General features: G+C 36.8%; 1 protein-coding gene across 5 annotated transcripts in view; it reads right to left on the reverse strand.

Annotated features, from left to right (window-relative positions):
- Window positions 1–22426, reverse strand: part of smog (G-protein coupled receptor 158 smog) — a 93079-nt gene that overhangs the window by 18414 nt on the left and 52239 nt on the right. For all 5 annotated transcript variants that reach the window (XR_012459765.1, XM_074132456.1, XM_074132457.1 and 2 more), the window contains one exon: window positions 8793–8886. The gene's annotated coding sequence lies outside the window, so the exon portion shown is untranslated. The remainder of the gene's footprint in view (window positions 1–8792; window positions 8887–22426) is intronic.

The raw sequence follows: 22426 nt of genomic DNA on the forward strand, positions 1-22426 counted from the left end.
CACCTCGTGAGAGATACCGGGGTTTTAAAACAACAAATCCGGCTAAAGATTGCCAGATGCCAATACGATAAACTAATAAAGCAGCGACAGGACACTAGGGAGCATGGCGACTCAATCGCCCAGTGCAACTGAATAAACCTAGAAAGTTCTGGTAAAGATTACCAGATGCCACAATCTCCGGTAGGGAGACATTTGGCCTTCCGAAGACGAGAAATCTAGTTTTAGAATAAACTGGACACACCTCTACAAAGTGCTGCACAGTCTCATCGGACTCACCACAGCCGGCGAGACTGGGTAAGGCCGCATTTGAAAAGATGGGTAAATTCAATAAAATAAATTAAAGAAAAACCCAATAAATCATTGCTGAAATAGGATGAAAAAATAATTGCCATTTCAGTCGAGTAAAATTTATTTTGCCGAGCTTTCGACCTAGGGACTAGGGTGTGACACTCAGTTCATGAACAGACAAGACAGAAGACACACCAACCCTGAAATGTAAAAGTATTACTTTCTAAACTAGCCTGAAGATGACCTAGTCCCTAGGTCGAAAGCTCGGCAAAATAAATTTTACTCGACTGAAATGGCAATTATTTTTTCATCCTATTGAAACTATGAATCAGCCACCAAAAAGAATGAACAACAATTGCTAAAACATTTTGCAGAGATAAAGATTTTTTTTTTGCAAGACTAATCCTGCAAATATAGGGAGTTCACTGACTGACAAATGACAGATCTTTTTTTTTGGGGCTTTTTACTAACGTAGTATCTGATATTCTCTCGGATGCTCTTCAGTCCTGACTTTTATTATTGCTTTCCACCATTATCAAAGTTATTAATTTCAATATTCATTACAAGATTAAAGTAAAATGGGGAAAAAGCGAGAAAATAAAAGCGGGTCCAAAGTTAAATGTGAGAAATACGAGAAAGTAAATATAAAAAAAAAATGAAAAAGCGAGAATTCCATTTGTGACGTAGGAGTGAAAATAAGAAGTAAAACAGGGCTATATATACGAGTACAGGAGCGGCTACCTTGTTTTCATGCTAATGTGATTCAGCTAGGACCCATTCCCGTAGATGTGCCTGTACATGTCAAAGAACTCATGACACCGTGTACATCTATGCTCATGAATGTGAGCCATACATGTTCAGCATAAGGTGGAAAGAGGAAGTAATGAATTTAACCGGAGTTCACGTGTATTTCCTCCCAAAACGTAATAAATAATCCAAAGGGGAGGGGGAAAGGAAATTGTCAATTTCAGTCATAATTATTAATTCCGTTATGAGAGAATGAGAAAGTAGAAATCCAGTTAGGAGACTCACCAGACTTTCTCTCATGGAAACTCTAAAAGATCTAAATTTACCTATTTTTGCTACAAACTTCAAATTCTAAAAAATAATTAATTTTAATCAATTTATCCAGATTTACTAGAATTATTGTACCAGGACGGTGCCAACTCCAACTCCTCGTGGCGGCCCCAGGATAACTACTTCCAGGATAAGCACAATAAGACCAAATATTGTAAAAATATGAGATATGGCGAAAAAAAACAACTTTTAGGTCTGTAATATATGTATAATACTGTAACGAAGTTGACCTGAGTCAGAGAAGAAAGGCCTAGATTGTTCTGGGAGTTGGGTAACCGAAGTCTATAACGGTCCACCACTTTTGTGTAAACAAAACGCCAGGCTTTACCTGAGCCAGAGAATACAGGGCTAGATTGTTCAGGGAGTTTAGTGACCGAAGCCTATAACGGTCCATCTCTGTGTAAAAGCTAAGAGAGCGGCCCCAGTTGGGGTGGGGACACCGTGTGTTTTCCCAGTCAGTAAGTCGCAGGTGGGAGTGAGACAGTTGGAGTTCGGCAGAGTTAGCCAGTTGGGCTGATAGCCGGTTATTAGTTAGCTACAGTTTTGAGGGAGTCAGTGTTGCGAGTGCTTCAGAGTTAGCCAGTTGGGCAGTTAGTCAGTTAGTGAGTAGAGCTTTGTTAGTGCGGTGGAGTCTAGTGCAATTTGGTGCAGTGCGGACCAGTGGTCAGACGTGGAACACCTTTTGTAGTGTATTTAAGTAGTGAGTAAGTAACAGTAAACTGTTGTGACTGTAATGAATAGCGTTAGTTGCTAGTAAATGTTAATGTTAGTAATGTTAATGTGTTAATAAATCAGGCTACTTATAAGTTTAGCGAGTTTTATTATTTATCGAACCCACATAAATTAAATTAACTAGTGGCAGTCATTAGTTGTAGTTAAAGTTTTTAGTAAAAGGACAAAAAAACTTTACAACATTTTAAGGTTATTTCTTTCAAAATATCACATAAGTAAAACAAAAATTTTTACACTGAAATTGGCTCGTCTCCGATTTCGATCTAAATAGATCATAATTTACGGAAGATCGTAAAAGGTTTTTAGAAGAGTGTGGCCATAATTGAATACTGATTACTGATTGATGGACCGTCGAATGAATTCATTAAACCTGCAGATGTGTTCCGTTCTTCAATCATTAATTCTGCCAAACTGTGCCAAGAGATGATATACTCATCTATCATTTAGCATCCCAAAATTGGGCACGTGTGACCGCGCATGACATGGCTGTTTAGAGGGTAACCCTCCTCCCTAGTCTGTCTGAATGCTCTTGAAGGAGAAGATTTGCAGGGGGAAAATGTTGCTAAGCATTCTAGCTCTCCCTAGAAGTACCAAGGCTTAGAGACTTTTTAATTTTTTTGGAGAAACTACCCAGCTCTGTGAAAACGATTTGACAATGTCTGATACCATAATGACCTCAAATTTGAACCCTTCGAATTCAAAACTCAAAACCCAAAATCGCGCACAACTGTAATGGCTTCCGCTCTCGAAATGAAAGAGGAAGTAAACACATCCATGTATATTCCTACCTAATCGTGTATATTCTGTGAATACGCAGACGATAGAAAACCAGGGAACAAGGGAACAAGAGTGTTTTCGAACTCTGGACGCTCGAGGGGAAATGGGAAGATGTAAGGAAGCAAAAAAGAAGCATGACTGGCCCTCTCTGCCCGGTCTTCATGGTTATGGTGGTCCATAGATAGTGTGAGATGAACCAGGAAATAGGCAAAGTTTGACCGGAACATAGATACTGAAGTATGATGCCACTAGAGGGTGTTGCTAGTCAATGTATGTACGATCGTATGTCTGGCTATAGTTGGCACAACAAAACTCCCCCGCTGTGAACTAGTATGTCGTCATGACTACATACACACACATGTGTGGTACTACAAGCATCATCAGTAGCAATAAAAAAAAAAGGAAGAACTACGATGACACAGTTTGATAAGAATGTTTCTACAGCTTGTTAGGAGCTTAATTGCAATGCTTCAATGCTTCTCAAATAACAAATCCAATCGGTGCTCTTTTGAGGGCCACAAGTCTGCTTTCTTTTCTTTTGCAAGCTATGCGAATTTTTTTTTATAACTAAGATATCTTGGAATATATATTTTTAACACATCCGCTTTCTAGATGATTTTTATCTGAGTGTACTCAGTGTAGAAAAGTTCGAAAAGAATGAAAGGGCAATATCTACCAAGGCTACATCATTCCATCAAGCTACATCATCCGATTAAGTTATAGTCGGATGATGTAGCGCCCAAGTGTAACACAACGTTTGATCTGTGTTTGACTTTCGTTTATTGATATTTCGCCCATACCGTAGCTATTAAATGACGTATGCACTGAAAAAAAAGAGGATAAATATTCAGGGCTCCAAAGAAATGGACATTCAGCACGAATGACGTGCGCAGTCCAGCGCATGATGGATGAGCGTATTGAAATCTGCACAATTTATTCAGTAGATTTAGTACAGACACAACTCACCAGATGTAGCTGGACCGCTCGTTGGACAGAACCACCCTAAAAAAAAGGGAGAAAAGCAAACCCTGTTAGATACAACAGCCATGTTTATAAATATTTCATTAAATAGCCGCCTAGAGGGCTCTGAATTATTCCTGTATTATTTATTTAGATTTACTGTACTATTCGTATGATCAGGTTTAAAAGCCTGATGTCCGATTCACTTAGATGGACATCAAGATGAATTGTGAGGGTCCATTTTATAACAACAATAATAATAACAATAATAATAATAACAATAATATCCCAGCTCGTTAGTATAAGGAAATAAGAAGAACCATGATAGTTGGCGCTAATGACCGAGATGTCGATGCGCCGAAACAAATAATAATAATAAAATAAGCAGACCCTTAGATTTTCTCTTCCTAGGAGCTTCTTACAGCTCACCATGTCCGGTGATGGACAGTGTTGTCTGTAACGAGAGAACACTGTCCGGAGGCCGGCAGTGCACTGGAAAAAAAAAAGCTCCGGGCGCCAATAACCTTAGATGTTGACGCACCTTAAATCATTAAAAAAAATAAATAATAATAATAATAAATTAAACTATTTAATCAATTAACTGTTAATTGAAAGGTTAACAATTTCTTAGTAAAAAAAAAACAAAGAAAAATCTTGAAATGAATTAACACTAACAGGGAGTGAAAAATTATGAAAGTTAGGAGGGGGTAGAAAATGATTTCCTCGATGAGAGTAAAATTCAGGGAAATTATTTAGTAATATATAAAAACGGCAACCAGCTGTTGCTTCCATGTTTAATAGAGGAAATCTCTTAATGAAGTGAATGACGTGATAACATGCTATAATTGTCACGTAACTTTCGCTAAATTTTATTATTTTGGACAATCATTTTTAATTTTAATTATTACAAGTATTTTTTCTCTTTTAATTCTATATCTTCAAAACTTCTTGCTAAAGTGTGACAGAGTCAGCAAGTGTAGTCCAAGAACTGACGTCAAAATCTCTACGCCAAAGTAATTCATTTTGGAAACGAGAGCAGGAAGCAATATAAACATGCACTCAGGGTCGGATTTAGATGAAAAGAGGCCCTAGGCTATTCGACTTCACCTCTCATTTTTTAGTTTGTAAATTACATGAGAGATAATAAAATACATTACTATTGTGATATATATTGTAACGAAGTTGACCTGGGCGGAGAAGAAAGGCCTAGATTGTTCTAGAGGTTGAACGACCAAAGTCAGTAACAGGCCGCCACTGTGTAGACAAAAGGGCCGGTCTATACCTGAACTAGAAAGGAAAGGGCTAGATTGTTCAAGGAGTTAGTGACCTGTGTAAAAGCCAGCTAAGAGAAAGGCCTCAGTTGGGGTGGTGGCATATGTGTTTCCCAGCCAGTGATTGACAGGTGAGAGTGAGACGGAGTTGGAGAGAGACAGAGAATGGGAGGAGGCGGCTCACAGCTGAGGTGGTGGCGGTATGTGTTTTCCAACCAATGAACGTCAGGAGGGCGTGGAAACTTATGCTCAGAGAGTTGGAGGAGGGCAGTCCCAGTTGGAGGGAGGCACGCAGTTAAAAGGAGGCCGACACAGCTGGAGAAGTGAGTGTTTCAATTGAGTTTCAATCATAGTGTTAATCGAGTTTCAAGCAAGTTTTAAGGAGTTATTAGAGTTTATAGTTATTAGTCAAGTTTATGAGTTAGTCTTTGAGAGAGTCAGTGTTGCGGAGTGCTTCAGTGGTAGCTAGTTGGGCAATTAGTCAGTTGATGAGTAGAGCTGTGTTAGTGCAGCTGAGACTAGTGCAATTCGGTGCAGTGCGGACCAGTGGTCAGTCGGGGAACAGTTTTGTGGCGTTACGAAGTGAGTAAGTAACAGTAAACTGTTGTGACTGTTGTAAATGGTGACTGTAATGAATAGCGTTAGTTGCTTGTAAATGTTAATGTTAGTTAATGTTAATGTGTGAATAAATCAGGTTATTACTTACAACTTTAGCGAGTTTTATTAGTTAATCAAACCCACATATTTAATAACTAGTGGCAGGCACTAGTTGTGTAAGTAAAGTTTTTTTTGGGGGAAAAACTTTACAATATGTAACAAAATGTTAAATGAAACACGTTGTTATTGGTACTAGACTTTATAAAAAATGTGGCATGGATAATAAAAATTAAAAATAAGTCGAGAACCCTTATTTGGACATTTATTCTCAGTACCATTTATAAGAAATGGTACTTGTAACAATAACTAATCAAACATAACACACAACATTTACCAAGAAACAAAATTCACGTTCATGTGTTCACTGTTTTTAGAATAGTGTAATTTTAATTTTGCTAACAATTTGAATGTAGGCCCCTCTTGATCTTGAGGCCCTAGGCTGAAGCCTGGTTAGCCTATAGGAAAATCCGGCCCTGCATGCAATGCTACCAACTATATTATCCAGCAGAGCGGATCTAACCACATTGTTATAACATTTGCTGAGAGATTAAACTACAAACGTTTATATATAAGCTTTATATATATGCTTGAAGTAAAATCAATGGCTAAAATTCTATTTTGGAGGCCATTATTTGAGAAAAACATTGAACATTTCGTAAAAATATGGAACCCTAGCCAAATTTGCAGGCCCATTCGAAGATAAATATTGGCTGTAGTGATTGGCTATAGAGTAGATCAGCGTTTCCCAACCTGTGGTACGCGAGTTGCTGGTTGGTGGTACGCGAAAAATAATCAGTAATGGCGGACATAAAAAATTAAATCATAAAAATATCACGAATACGTTTTTTTCCTATAATACATAAAAATTATTTTAATTAATAATATTATACAGTAAATTTGTTAATATGTACAGTAATAAGGTTATTCTGTCTCAAGATATACAAGAAAATATTGTATAATAGCACATTTAACAGGATTAAAATTGTCTTTCATGGAGTATTTTCCCAAAACCCGAAAACAAATTATAATTGGATTTCAAGCCCCCTTTCCATAAAGAAAATTTAGGAAAAGCTACATCATTATCTAGATAAAAGATAAAGAAAAGTTAATAGAATATCATGTGACAGAACTTAAATGATAACTGTGTAAAGATCTGCTTAAAGAGACTGGATTGCAATGAGTAAGCTCTATCCAAGCAACATTAAATTTAATTTAAAAAAAGTTTTAAAACTAAGATCTTACACTTTACAAAGTTTATAAAGTGAACATGAACTTGGAACTCCTTTGTAACAGATACATTTGTATCTCTATACAAATAAAGATAATAATAATAAAATAATACACTCGGAATAACAAATTTCACGAAATACAATCATTATTTTCGAAGTGGTCAAATTTAGAATGATGTACTCTACCAAGTGGTAAGCGAGCCAAAAAAAGGTTGGGAAACGCTGGAGTCAAGAGACCAAGCGCAATTTGATCAAATCGGGTAAAAGAGCAATGAATGGATAGGTCTTAATTTTGGGTTTAGATTTCAACCATAATGCTATCAAGAAAATGTAATTATGTAAATCGCTGAAAGACGATGTCGTAAATGGATCACAGCATGTTTTTTTGTATATATATACATTTGTTGTACCTCAATTCGTAATCAGCTGTAATGTATCAGGGTTTGTACACGTAAAGGGTAAAACACCAAAATATGTTTTCATTTCTGTGTTGTTAATAGTGAACCAGTTTGTGACGGAAATTCAATTCCTTGTGCTGTCACTCAGCTGTTACGAATACTCTGTGCTTCCGTTTACAAGTAATTGTTTGCTCAATATATGTACGTACTATGACTAACTAAATTATAAACACGCAGAGAGCGGTTTGATCTGGTGACGTCATTGTATCAAAAGGTTGTAATTAAATCAGTGACAGGTGTACCTTATCAACGTCATCGTTCTACTCATCTGCTCGTCGGCGGAGCAACAATATCAGATTGTATTTTTGCAGGTACTTCTTTTTTTCTTTTTTTTTTTAAATGCATTTCTTCCCTTAATTAGGTTTCCTAAATTTACAGGACTGGCCCCAGGAGAGGAAGTGATGCTAGATCCCATTCCCGAAGTTCATAGCAACCATTGTACCATTCCCAAGCGATTCTGAGAAGTTTCCCCCAAAAATGGCCTCTACTCCAAAGGAGGAGAAGCTGCGGTAAATTTATTTACTCTAATCAAAAGAACACTGCCTTCTCGACAGCCCCATAAAGTTACTGTGTCATTACAATATTTTAAGATCTCTAATTATTTCCGGTCTGGCTGCACCAAGCGCCCCCCCCTTCATAATCAAAAACATGGTGAAAACTTGAAATTCAAACGAGGAGTACAACATCATCCACATACCCAGGAAGAACATAAGGACAGAATCAGAGAGGAAGTTACGGCAATACCCATCGAAATGTGCAGAAGAGCGGTTGAAAACTTCAGAATTCGCCTTCAAGAGTGCACCGCGGCTGACGGCCGCCACCTACGTGATATCATCTTTCAAACTTACTGTAAAAAACTAGATTCTGTACTGAATTAAACAATATAAACATAATTTCTGTAAGTTGAATTGTTTTTGTTTTACATCCCTTTAAAACCGGTTCATACCTTTTGCCCCACCCCGTATTAATAGATAAAAGGTAAAAGATGGGTATTTTCCACTATTTTCTCTAATCATTTTTCTAGTTTTTTGAGCCACTACGAAAGAAGAAGAAAATTAAATAATGATTTTCTTGTCACCAACTTCCTTTAGAATGAAGATGCAGCCATCCCTTGAAGTGGATTTTAAAAGTGAATAAAATTTGGGAGACGGCAATCGATCTTCGATTGTACGATATCGAAATAAACATCGAAATAGTTATCAAACCATTTCAAGAATTAACCTGCAGAATTGCGGCCTCACCCTGTTTTGGCCGCTGTCTTACAGGTAGAATGATTCTAGTCAAGAAAAGTTTTCCCAACACTACTAGAGATTTAGCCAATTAATTAATTTCAATGAACTTACCAAAATGACTTCCGGTTAGACGCCATCTTTATCCATTCCTTGAGCAACATTGAGTCTACAGTTGTATAGTTTTCTCCACATTAAATCAACTGATCTGCAAAGTAAAGGAAAAGTGATTTGTTGTTAGTAATTTTGGTGAATGCGGTCCTGGAAATTGGAAAACTCCAGTGTAATGCAATCTTTTAGTTTCCTCTTTCTCTCTCTGGAACGTCTTAGATCACACCCACATGTCTGTTCAAAGCTCATCTTAAACCCCCTACACCGATCTCTTCTTCAAAAACCATCATTACTACGTATACAAGTTTAAACATTAGCACATTACTGTCAAAAACCTGTGATGGATGAGATCATCATATAAAATCAGAAGTGGATATCCCAGCCGAATAATAAGAACACTTACACAATATAATAGTGCCTGCAGAAATAAAAGATTTGTACTGCGATTTAGGTTTAGCATAACTATAGGCAAAACTAGTTCAGTCAACAACTCGAAGTTGTCAAACAATTCATCGATTGAAAGTGAGTCGAAGACGGCGCACCAAGAGTAGGTAGTTTTTCCGGATAAAGCGGTCTTACAGCACTGGGAGTTGGAGAAGAATGGCGTTTTGGCGCTAGAAAGAAGCGGATATCCCTAAATGCTTCCCTCAGAAGCGTTCCTGGCGTATAAGCAGGATATTGGGTAAACCTGTTCACTCGTCAACATTCTCTCCTTCTTTAACCCCAATCAATAACAAATTTCTTCAAATAAATAGTAATTTCTTTCAAAAAAAAATTAAATAAACTAAATTCAATATCATTGCTTAGAACACTCTTTTATCGTAGAGGTAAAAACCAGCTTTTGCTTGATATAACCGGAAATCAAGAAGTAGGGGAGAAATATAAAAAGCCTTGTATGAATACACCACATACGTATATTGCTTCATTTCCTTTAAAAACACTCACACATTCACAACGTTCTATTCATTGGCTAGAAAATCGAATCACTTTGTAGGAAAGTTTGAGGAAGGGATAGAGCTTCCTTGTAAGGTGTCATTTCCGTGAATTGCACGTTTTTTTTTTTAATATTTATAGCGTTAGAATTAAATACTCTGCGTTAGAAGGAACCTTTACGTGATTACGTGTTAGGACCGTCAGTGTAGTAGTAAGGAACTCCAGGGAGTGTTTACACAAGAGAATTAAAATGTATTTATTATTTATTATTTATCGCATTATTTCTATTAATTTATTGTACTGGTAGACATTATTAAATTTTATTACAACAAAGTAACGAGTCTACGTTGTCAGAATTAATTACCAAGATGTGTTCGTATAAAATAACCTCCCCAACACGGGCTAATTAAGTGGTTCTAATAAAGACGTAAGGGCTACACTCTGGTCAGGGTTTAATGGAGATGAACAATAGATTTTAGGGCACCTTCAACCTCTAAGGGCTTCAAGATGTGAATATTTAACCACGGTATTATTAGTGATCTGTCTGAAAAAAATCAATTCAAATTGAATCATGTAATTTTACACTTTTACAAAGAATCGATAAGATAATTATCACGAATTGAACATTTATTTTTGCGGGTTACACTCGCGAAAATGGTCTAGGAAGGTTGAAAGTAGACGGGGGGAAACAGCGGATGTGAAAGAAAAGTCCCATCGTCTACAGTTTCCCAGAGTATGGGAAATATGCGTTTTACAAAATTAGGTACGTCTGTAGCAAACCAAATAACCGAAGGCTTAAATTTTATATATGCTTAGAAACGCCACAATTTGGGAGTTTATTTTCTTAGAAATCGACTTAGATACAGTTCTGTAGCCTTTTTTTTTTTTTTTTTTTTGAGACAATTTTCCAGTAAACTTCAGAAAAGGGCAAGTAGATTGGTTGGCATCCCTGCTATTTCCGTGTAAGAAATATATTCTATTGAAATTCCGAATTTGAAGAAAATCGGCTGAAACAAAGGGCCATTTTTTTTCGGGACCATTTTTTCCACCCTAAAAAGGGTCTTTTGGGGTGGACAAAAAACAAACTCACTGAATGGCACAAGTTCTAAATTTTAAGATTCCATTTCATAATGCGTAAAAAAAATTTAAGTACAACTTAAGCGATTGGATTACGCGTTTAATATTTAGCAATGTTGATGTTGATGTTCTGTAAATCGGATGTAGGTACAGGGTGAAAAAAACACCAAAGATTTTAACTTTTCAGCGATTTCAACGGTAAAGAAAATTTGCTAAATCAGCAGATCATTGGAGCCATTTATTAACTGCTTACCAACAACTTTTTTTCGATTAGTCAGATCAGCAGAACTTCAATATGGGTTTATGATCATATTTTTTTTTATTTTTATACAAATATAGCCATTTTCAGCAGCAACAAGAACCACAGTATTTCCTTTGACTAACAGTTTCACTTAAAAAAAAAAAGCCTATTTTTTCAGGCCGGCTTTACGTCCAACTACCGAATTAGGTGTAGTGGACGGAGGCGACTAACAAACATACTTTACTATAAATTTCTCATATTAAATATTAAATAAAATCCAAGGCCTAGGACACCAGGAATCGAACCCACTAACCAACAATACACACTTTAGCATTGCGGGTCTAGTATCTTAACCGCTCGGCTACCGTGGCGTCTCAGTTTCACTAATTTGAATGGCTTAATTTATCTACATTAATAGTAAATTACAAATTTACTTGGAGTTATAATGATTGAAAATTGGTTAAATTTCAGTAAATTTAAATTCTTTTTTAATTTATTACTTTTTTTGAAATCTATACGGAAAAAATTGAGTTTATTAAGTTGTCAAAATTACATTTTGGTATTAGACGCTAATGGGATGACCTCATTCTTCTTCCCTGGCTCAACCCATTGTTGGGACTCCCAAAGAGGTACAGTTCCAACTATTGTGCATTGGCACTTACTTCATAGAGAAGATCGCGTGGCCACCTGCGTTTCGACCGTCTTGGAGGATCTTCTGGTAGAGCAGTAAGTTGAGATACTAGAGGATTGGGATGTGAGGTAATTGAGGTATGGAATTTATAGTAACGGGATCTTACAGCTTCTGAAACATAAGGAACAAGGCAATCTCGGTGCAAGGTAGAGTTAGGAGCATTAGCAATTCGACGGAGTGTCTTTGACTGGAAGGATTGGATAGAATTATTTTTAAAAGTTAAAATTAATATAAAGAAATGCTGTTTAATGCTTATTATTATTTTTTCTTTCTAAATAAAGCTGTTACTATCAAAGTTGGCAACGGGTTATGCTTATTTAATATTGTATATAATATTGTGCCAACAGCGTATTTAAATATGACTAAAAAAATGACATAGACTTCTTTTTTAACCAAAATAAGTTAAGTTCCCGACCCCACCGCAAGCCTAGCGGCTACATCCGGTTTTTACATCCATAATTAGATTCCAGTTGTAGGTCTTTTCAGCCGGCCAGACAAGAAGAGAAACACGAGTTAAGAGTTGAAGGAAAATTTGTTCTAGAAAAGTGATAGCAGCAAGCGTCAAAGTTTTAATGAGCGAACAAGAGACTTCCCTTTTTGCCCAGCGACGCTTAGAGTTTCCGGTCTCTATCACGCTCTGCTATTTTGTTCCTTCATTGTTCATTTTTCCTTCTTTCTTTCTTTTCATTTATTTTTTTGTTCCCTAATTAAGATTTAACTTAACTTTGGTTTTCCCTAAATGAATCCATGAAAAATTATGTTTTACATTAAAAACTTTATTTAACCACATATTTTCACAAGAGAATAATTAAATTCCTCACAAACATTTAAGAGAAAATTTTAGCGAATTGTTGAAACAATTTTTAAAAGTTAAATCTTTCATGAGATTCCCTTTAATGACATTCTATAGGGGTAGGTAAAAATCCGACCTCCATCTTCTTGTAGCGCACCTTCCCGGATCAGGAGAACAGAAACAGACGGAAAAGTGAACCCGCAGTTGGGATTTAGGTTAACCTATATCCAAATTCAACTTCTGGTTAAGAGATGGCCCATCCTCAAATCATCTGAAGAGGAAAGGCTTTGGAGGGGAGCTCTAGGGTGATTATCCCCCTCTTCCTAAAACAAAAGTTAGGCCTTCAGGAGAGGTTGTAATACTGGTAAAGCCTAAAAACAATCTTTGTAGGGACACAAATGTTTTACTTTATCCTATATTTCGGTAGAGGAAGTCCAGCAGGTAATAGGGCGGTCTTTTCACTCTTAATTCACGTTTAGGGTGTGTACCTGACTTCGGGCCTGCAGTATCGACGACTAGCTTTCAAAACAATCCCCAAGGTTCTAACTTTACACACTTTTTGAGCCTCCGAAATTCGAAACATACCTAAATCCATCATGAAAATCTATTTCATTAAATGGTACATCCGGTTCAGAAATTTGGATCATCAATTGATTAAGTTCCTGCATGGGTTCAAACACGTCGTGGACCCAAAACGGCGATATTTTCAATGCAAACTTAATTTTAAAAATTTAACAAGATCGTAAAATTTTTCTCTTGCGTTTAAGAGATAGAGGAAAAACTTTGCGACTTTTCATTGAATTTAACATTAAATTTTTCCCCATACATTAGATTAAGGAGATGAGAAGCTCCTACTTGGTATGATCGCCCGTGATTTCGGCCATTGTTATGGGTTAGTTGAGTGGAGGGAACAAAAGTAAACTTAGACTCCTAATGGAAACTTGGTCTCCATGGTAACCTATTCAATTGTCAGAGATGTAATGCAAATATAAGAAAAGGTCTCTCACCAACACACAAACACAAATCAACATTCAATTTGGACTCCAAAAGCCTGGCCAATTTGTCGATTTTTTTTTTTTTTTTTAATAACCAATCCATGGAGTAGCAGCAAGAGAGGGGGAGGGAAAAAAGCTGCATGAGTTCACTGGCCATGTTGCTAGGCAACCGTATGACCTTGAAAGTGGCTGGGTATGCCAGAAAGTGAACATTAAAGTGACATGCAATTCCCCATAGTGAGAGTGGGAGAACTCCCCCCGCCAGACCCCACAGTGACTCTGTGTCTTCCTCCAGCCAGAGGATCCCCTAGTACACGGTGACACCACCACCACTCGCAACTAAACCTGCCATTAGTAAACCTCACCCTCTTTGCCCGCGTCTTATGTATTTCCTGTTTAGAAGCCTTTTAGTTTTCCTTTATGCTTTCCTATATTCACAATTTTCTTCGTTTATAATTTAATTTAATTTTTCATTTCTTCCCGCCAATCTTGTACCTTTGTAGTTATCTTCTTAAAAAGTATCTAAAGCTTGACTTTTCCGCATGCCTAGGCAAACTTCTGGGTGAGCTTTTTTAATCCCATCGATTGTCAGTGTGAGTAGCTGAAACTACATCTAAAATCATTGTGCTAACTTCCAACCTGCGTCATTTTACCTCAGTTTGAAATGTTTTGTTTCCAAATTTTCCTAGAAAGGTGATCAAATAAACGTCATAGATTCTTGCAAGTTTAATTTAAATAAGAGGTTAGGGAAAATCGGGGAAGTGATTGCGAGCAGTGAGAGACTGTGGAGATGGTAACAGTTTGTTTGTGGTTAGAGAGTTTAAATATTTATCTGGTTATTAATTGTCGAATGAAATGAGAGATGAAATTGAAATATTCTAAGAGTAAAATTTTTGTTAAAATATCTGATGAAAAATTGATGAGTTTTTAGAAACAGTTTTAAACTTAAATGATGATGATGATGAAGGGGAAATTAAATATGTATAATTCTGATATTAATCAGCCGTTGGAGGGGATTAAAGTGTTGCCCCCAGTTAAGAGGCCACCCCCTTCCAGAGAGAGGCTTCCAGCAAAATTCCCGCTTATCTTCAGGCAAAATGGCGAATTAAATTTTGGATTATTAATCTATGTGTCGCTTCCTTTTTACCGCCCTCTATATTCTAGGGTGTACAGGGCGAGAAGGATGATTCATCCCTGAAGGGTGGAAGTTATGAAGAAGAGAGAGCCAGCAGCCTCCAGCCCCCCCCCCACCGGGGGGTTTTCGTGGTTGAAATCAAGATTGTGGGGATGAGTATTGAGCTCGCTGGAGTGAGCAAAAATAATGAAATATTAGAAGAAACAATATGGCCCCTTTAATTAAAATTCTTTAAAGAAGTTTTGCCTGCTCCTTCCCCGTAACTTCCCTTGTGAAGATAACCGACTGTGTACACACATACATACCCATACCCATACCCATTATACCCATTTTTAATTAAATTAAACACTCGTAGTCATGTTATAATGAATATGTTACTAGCTTGTAGCTGGCTGAAAATTTAATTATATAAATGGTAAATACAACTTCGACAACTTTTTTCTTTTTCTTTTTTATCCAGGATGTACAGCAACATGAAAAGAAGCAGTTGATCCTCCTTCTTGGAAAGTTAGAGGCAAAACCCAGGGATTAAGGCGTGCTCTCTTTTGAGCCGAGTGCCAAGTAACCTAGAAGGTTGTCGAACATCTACCTGGCGGGACTTTACGCAATTTGAGGATATTGTAACGAAGTTGACCTGAGCCAGAGAAGAAAGGCCTAGATTGTTCTGGGAGTTTAGTGACCTTGGCGCCGAGGGGTTGGAGCTTATTGTCCGTGGAGAGGCCGCTGGGAGGGGCTAACAAAAGTCCAGACTTGACCTGAGCCAGAGAAGAAAGGCCTAGATTGTTCTGGGAGTTTAGTGACCGAAGTCTAGTACGTTGCAAGTAGCCTAGAAGGTTATCGAACAAAAGTCCAGACTTGACCTGAGCCAGAAGAAAGAAAGGCCTAGATTGTTCTGGGAGTTTAGTGACCGAAGTCTAGAACGTTCCACCATTCGGGTTCGAGCAGTCAGAGTTGAGTCGGAGTTCTGCAGAGTTAGCCGGTTAGAAAGGTGAGCCGGTTAGTTAGTCAGTTAGTGAGTTTTATTCTTTACGAACCCACTTATTATTTAATAACTAGTGGCAGTTATTAGCTGTAGTTAAAGTTGTTCTAGCAAATAGATAGTGAAAGAAAAAGGAAAAAAACATTACAATATATTCAATTTAACCTCTACAGAAACCAACTCAGGATTGGATTACAACCCTGAATAGATCTAGAAGTGCTTAGGAATGAATAAAAATTAAATTTCCTAAGCTAATGGGACGTCTTAAGGAGTACCTGAAGCTGATGTGATGACAACTGCAGTTTCTTTATAAAGATAAAGAACCTTCTAACTGACTGCGTGGTCAAAAAGACACCTGAGGGGTTAGAGGTGCTGGAGTAGGATTCTTCCTTCCTGAAAACTTCCCTGATATTTTTAGACGTCTTGGACCGGAAAGGGTGTTGTAAGATTTTGCTTCCTTCCCCCTGAAGGTGACAGTGTATTTAGGAATAAATTTCTATAAGTTTAATTACCCCAACGGCATTAGAAAATGGCGTTGCATTAAACGGCCATTTTGTTTCAATAAAAAAAAAAACCTGTTTCATTCACAGCAACAGATGAATATATTGTTGAATAATTCTTTATTCTGGTCACAAACATCCCGGATTGTAGTGGAAGGTGTTTTAAAAAGGGAATGACTGCTCTGACTTTGCTCTAGCTTCGGAGATAAATTATTCCGTAGGATTGTTCTACTTCTGAGTGTAGCCCTTTATGTTGCATTGTGTTCAAATATATATTCTGTTGAATGCACATATACATATTTAAAAGTGTATATAATAATAAAAAGGTAAAGAAGATATAAATAGAAATAAAGAACCATTACCAGTAGGCCAGTTCGTAGCTAAGGCGCAAGGTAAATCATTCTTCGAGGCAGATAGAATCGCCTAGGCATAATGAATACAATTGTGTTAAATTTTTATTAGATAATAAACATTTTATCTATTAACACTTTAGTAGATTACTTTCCAGGACCATTAAAGCTCAGGAGCCATTCGCCTAACCTAAATTGTAAAGTAAAACTTCATCAAACAAAAAGTTGTAAGGCGGAGCAGAACAGTGATCTGTGTAGTCAAGGAACAATGTGTTCCTGGTTGAGAAATTGTTTTCTAACGACTTATATTAGAGAGGAGGAGGAGGAAACGGAGTCTCACCTGTTGTTCGATTGCCTTGCAAGCGAGCGGTTACGCTATGAAACCTTTGAGACCAAAAGAGATGGTAGCGTAATAAGAACTGGTAGGAAAATTCCTCAACCTCTTCAGTAGGGGAGGTTTTGTCTACTAGATCCAAAAAAAAAAAGGGGAAGGCACAATAAGCTTCTTGTGGCTGCGGTGCCGTGGGGCATAAGCTCCGCCCCTTTTCTAATCTTACATCTATTAAAGATAATGTAAGTGCCAGGACCATACCTTTCCCAGAAGAGGGGAAAAATTGAAGTTGTAGATCTACAAGTGAGCATATGTTGCATTTTAGCAACTTTACGGAAAATTCTTGATGCGGTTTTAGAAAGAATATGGAAAAGAAAATAAAATAAACCACCAGTTTGGTAGCAAATCAGGTTACTGGGAAACTTGCATTTTCTTCAGATTACCCAAATCAAAAATTTGCCAGTTAAGAGTAAAAGGAAGTGGAAAAATCGACACACCTAACTCTTATCTGAATGAAATTGCAAGTTGACTCCTCCCTCAACCCCTCTCCCACCCAAAAGTAAAACTACGTAGTTCTTTACTGATTTACTAAAACTTTTGTTTTTTTCTCCGAGATAATTTTATTTACGTTTTCGATAATCTCAATGTGCAATAAATCTCTATAATCTAGCGAAAGGAATTTGAAAACCAGCCGAGAAACACAACGAACCACTACTATCTGAATGAGAACTCCTGCGTGAATTATGGCCACAAAGTTAGATAACAATTTTAATTGAAATAAATCACATCGACTACGCCACTGTTTACTTCCTGTTTACAAGAGAGAACCGATGTCCTGTAGGCAAACTAACTTTTCTGGAACACGAAAACAATTTTTGTTTTTTTCCAAATTTTCCAAATTTCTTTGATATTATTGATTTCGTAATGAAGAAGTTTGTTTTTTTTTTTGTCAAAATTTGTCTTTTGATAAGAGCTATTTATTGTTTTAGCTCCAAAATGCAGACAAAATAAGACGACACGTCTTAAAAGTTCGATAAGAGCTATTTATTGTTTTGGCTCCAAAATGCACGTCGTCTTAAAAAAGTTCGACAAGAGCTATTTATTGTTTTAGCTCCAAAATGCAGACAAAATAAGACGACACGTCTTAAAAGTTTGATAAGAGCTATTTATTGTTTTGGCTCCAAAATGCACGTCGTCTTAAAAAAGTTCGACAAGAGCTATTTATTGTTTTGGCTCCAAAATGCACGTCGTCTTAAAAAAGTTCGACAAGAGCTATTTATTATTTTGGCTCCAAAATGCACGTCGTCTTAAAAAAGTTCGACAAGAGCTATTTATTGTTTTGGCTACAAAATGCACGTCGTCCTAAAAAAGTTCGACAAGAGCTATTTATTGTTTTGGCTACAAAATGCACGCATGTCTTAAAAGAACCTTAAACGGGTTAATTGAAGCTGAACTTTTTGGGGTCACAAACGCAGAGAATTCGTAGAATGTTAAAAATTTGATGCCGGACACCCACATGCTTCTACGTAATAGAATTTTCTCGTAACTTAGCATTTTAACGGAAAAACCGTCAAAACAAAAACAAACAAAAATCTCTTCACTGAGAATTGACACTTCCGGCCAACCGTTTTTCTGCAAGTTTGCTTTACTATCATCATCATGAGGCCGTACATTGCTCTGGAGTGGCACTTTTATGTACCGCAAAGTAGGTCCGTATTGTGCTGTGGCACTTGGATTCGATTCCCAGTCTTGGCTTTCTGGAGTTTATCTAATGGGAAATCTATAGTTAAGTTAGTTGGCCATCCATTTCCGTCAACTGTCACCGGATATTGGACGTAAAGCCCGCTTGAAAGAAAATGACGATTTCTCCGAAAACTAAAAGTTGGACTTTCTTTTTTCTTTTTTGCATCGCACACGAGTTGTAGAGCAGATTCTCAAATTTAGCCCCAAACACTCCTCCCTGCTTCAGAAATTTATCCCCATTAACGAAGAAATAGTCAGTCACTTCAAGACTGACACTAATATATATTATCAAAATAGCCGAATTAGAATGAATGGAAGAAAATGCTTAGAGAAGGATTACGTGATTTTAATTTTGGTTAAGCTATAAGGATGGCAGGAGCACAGAGTGCTGCTCCATCCATTAGCAGTAGTTTATGTAAATAGCGGTATATAGTAGAATGATGAATGTGTGAAGCGAATGTATTTGTAGGTAAAAATGGAGAGTGAGTGATATTCTAGTGATAAGCTCCTAGACGATGCTGGCTGTGTGGCGGAAGACAATGCCAAAAAAAGAAAAAAAAAACAAGTTAAAACAAACCTATATTTGTAATTAGTTTTACAATGTAAATACAGAAGTAGGAATGTAAATACGAGTTATATATGTAAACAACAAAATGTTTTAAGATTATTTGTTACCAGGAACGGAAGTGAGATGGCCTTGATAAGGACTGCCCGCAGGAGGGTGGTGCCTTATGAATTGTTAACAAGGCAGGCTGCTTTCCGTCGCTGAGCTTCCGCCGGCTCGTCAGCTGGTCCCAGCACTCTCTTAACTTTTACCCCCAACTTCTCTCTATTCACTGATCATTCCAATTACTGTGAGATTTCTTTTTCTTGGCAACTTGACTCAACCTGTTTTCCTCGCTGTAGTCAAGATTCTGGAGAAGTGTAACTTCCTTCCGGCTGTTCGCTGAATCTGTTGCAAAGCATCTTTTCACTAATGAATTCTAAAATCTAAATAACCACGTTGATATCTAACAAATGTGTTTATCCTCTTAATAAATAATAGATTTAGTTCAAAGAAAATCAGTAACAACATTTTTTTGAGATCATCTGAAATACTTCGCTTCAAAGAAATATTTTAGCCTCAAAATCTAAAGCGAAAGTAGCGTGAAACCGGAAGTTACCTGAGAGAACTTTAAGCTGCTAGCTGAATAATTATAACCTCAAAACATGTTATCCTTCCGGTAAAAAACACATTTTTTTTAAGTTCAACACGATCGCAGTACTTCCGCTTATTAGGAGTTTGAGAAAGTGACAATAGTAGCCCATAATTAGAAATCTATGATTAGCTACAAGTTTCAATATCCGGGTCACACAGGAAATGGAGTGACTCTGAATGCCACAAACAACAATTATTGTTGAAAACAAGGTCAATGCAAACTGTTATGGAAAATGTTCAATCATTTCCAAATATTCTAAATGATGTTTTCGCTAGAACGAACAAGGTTTGAGGTTAAAAAATTGGTAATGTGTAATTTGTTTCTAATATCTCGCGCTTATGTTGTTGGCAAATCAATCGGATTGGATCGACTAATTCGCAATCAATTATTAGGTACTATTGATTTTGTTATTATTCATACATATAAACATGGATAATATAATACGTAGTAATAATGAAATAAACGAATAATACTTAATTATAATTAGTGAGCTTGAGTAATGGGTTTCTCAACACTTACACTTATCTTTTGCAAGTAGATCGCAATGCGCGAATTTTTGGACAAAATAATTAATGTTGCAAATTTTGATCCTCTAAATTCTAGCGTGATTAATGTTAGGTAAAATTCATTTTCGGAAAAACTATTCGCTTTGAATTTAATTTAATTGAAAGTAGAACCGAATATGTCACAACTTTTTCTGGCAGATTTCTTAAATTTAGAAAAAATTCTCTTTTGTCACCCAGCAGTTGGTAAGGATCTATTTTAATTCTGATATTTTAAAAATAGGTTTCAAGTTGATTATTACAAGTCAGCCAGTTCCATTTTAGAGATAATAAAGAAATTTTGTTAAAATTAGGATGAATTTCTTGGGCTATAAAATTATTCAAGGCAGGCCACCGGTTTGGTCATCCCAAATAATGATACTGCAATTATATGTATCGATCTGAAGAATCGAGAATAGCCGTTGAACGATTTTTTTTACTCCACATGTATTGGGGTAAAACAAACATCCATTTTTTGTACATTAATTGCAAATCAAATATTGATTCTGCCAAGTATTGATGTTCCCTTTTCTTTTTTTTTTGATTAGCTATAATTTTCTTGACATTTTTTTGATTCAAATAGTAAATAACCTAACCTATAAAGGGTAACATTGTGGAATTTCAATTAGTACAAAGCGTCGGGATGGAAACACTCTTAGCTACACTCACGACTCACGTGACTCTGTAATGGAACATTAGCAGGAAGTAGTGACTCTGTACTTGGTTTCAAAAATGACTAAGTTGAAAGATTTGGTAAGCCTGACTGGGTGGTTAGAATAATGAAATCTTTATGTGGTGGGCGAATTTCCATGGACTCCATTTTCAATGTGCCATTGAACTCTAGTTTATACATGACATCGTTTTCCAAAGAGAGGGCAGTCGAAAATTTAAATACTGTAGAAGTGTTGTGCAATAAGATAATCATAGTTACTGGTGACGGGAGCCATTATGTCCGAAATGATTCAGTATGTGGATCAGGAATGCTGCTAATGAGTTAAATACTGAGACTGACCTCTAAGTTTATACAGCCTTCGAAATTATGTCAGTTTTTTTTAATGTCTAAGTCCTCCATTATTGTTATAATATTTACCTCTTTATTTCTTATTTCAATCGATAAAAACATTTATTTCTAAAGTAAAAATGAGAGAAAAAACTAAAACAAAATTAAATACTTTTCTTAATGGTTGAAATAAACACAATTAAACATAAGTTTGGTTTATTCACTTACATATAACATAATACATAAACGCTAACATAAAGCATAACATAACATAAGGAGCGTCACTCGCTACCTCAACTCTCTCACCACCCCTCTCACACTCACCCTCAACAGTGTTGCCACTCCTATATCAAATACATTTAAATTTACCTACACTAATTATAATTTTTGCTCGAATGAAGTACAGGGCTGCGAGACCCCCCTACATTAATTAATAATTTAAATTTAATTATTCTGATAATGAACGGAATTACCTGGCCATAAATGTTCATTATAAATGATTCCCTCATTATTTATCGATTGCTGGAAAAAAAAGAAAAGTAATTCCAGCGACAGAAATTCTGTGGAAGTTTTAGTCAGAATTTAAATTTTTCCCCAAGAGTAAAGACACCTGAAAGCTGATGTTAATTATTTTTAACATTAGGAAAACAGAATTGTCTTCGAAATGGTGAAGGTTCAGCCTGTTAGGAGATGATGATGTTAGGGAGAAAGAACGACCAGATGTAAGAAATACCAACTGGATGAGGGGGTTGTTCATAAATGGAAAACAAAGGCCAGTTCCTGTATTACTCGCATAATGAAAGTATGCGTGGACCCCAACTCGAATTGGGCACCGATAAGAGGGAACCAGGCTCCTCTCTCTGTCTGTCCATCTGGCCAATCCCCAGGACCCATTAGGCGGAAACTTCTCTCCATTATTAGAGTTCACCACCTGAATGAATGCTCTCCACCCGTTCTCCATTCAGCCCAGATCAGGGCTGGCTTCCAATGGAATGCTACTGGCTTGGGGGGGCGGGGTAGGCCAGCAATGTTGTCGGCAGTAGCATCAGTAGCCGGCGGGGGATATCCTCTTCCCCTGGAACAACATGTAGTTCAATAGCGAGGCCAGTGTGGAGATACTAACTGTTT

This window comes from Rhodnius prolixus, unplaced genomic scaffold (assembly GCF_049639745.1).
Source record: "Rhodnius prolixus isolate KJV_2025 unplaced genomic scaffold, Rpr scaffold_4, whole genome shotgun sequence".
Taxonomy (NCBI): Eukaryota; Metazoa; Arthropoda; class Insecta; order Hemiptera; family Reduviidae; genus Rhodnius; species Rhodnius prolixus.